Genomic DNA, 633 nt, shown 5'->3' with positions numbered 1-633 from the left:
TCGTTTACAGTCGGCAAGTATTATCGCGACGACAACGAGGAAGTCGTGCTGGGGTGGATGACGGCGGCGTTGCACCCAGCGTGCTAGTGCTATTATATATGAACGTGTTTCGCGTTATCTTCATAATTACACAAAGACTTCGCATACGTAGAGACTAGCAATCTCCTTCTTCTTCATTCGCTCACCCGTCCGTCGCTGCCCAGGCGGCGGCGCGGGGGCTCGTCTGGCTCTTCTGTCGTCGCCCTACGACGCTTGTGGCCGCGGGTGAGGCCCGTGACGACACGTTCGGTCAAATCTTTCCAGGCGTCGCGGTCGGCGGCAAAGCTACGCAGTGTGTCAAGGTCCTCGGAAGACGCCAGCGACTGAGGCGGCATCAGCGACTGTCGCGGTGCAGGACGATCGGCAGCGTGATCTTGGTGCGTCCTAAGAAACGGGGCGCCTCGGATGGGGCAAAGAAGCGGTCCGCAGCCACGTTGGCCGGGACGTCTCGACCCAGTCGCAGCACGTGGCCTAGAAGGCGCCAACGTTGGCGGGCAACGCTATTAGTGTATAAACGACAATACGACAACATAGTCGTTGGGAAGCGTGAAGTACGTTAACAATCAAACGACGTACTATGCAAGGAGCGTGTTG

This window comes from Saprolegnia diclina (assembly GCF_000281045.1).
Source record: "Saprolegnia diclina VS20 unplaced genomic scaffold supercont1.82, whole genome shotgun sequence".
In the NCBI taxonomy this organism is placed as follows: Eukaryota; Oomycota; class Saprolegniomycetes; order Saprolegniales; family Saprolegniaceae; genus Saprolegnia; species Saprolegnia diclina.
The sequence above is the reverse complement of the archived record's forward strand: the minus strand, read 5'-3'. Positions refer to the sequence as shown.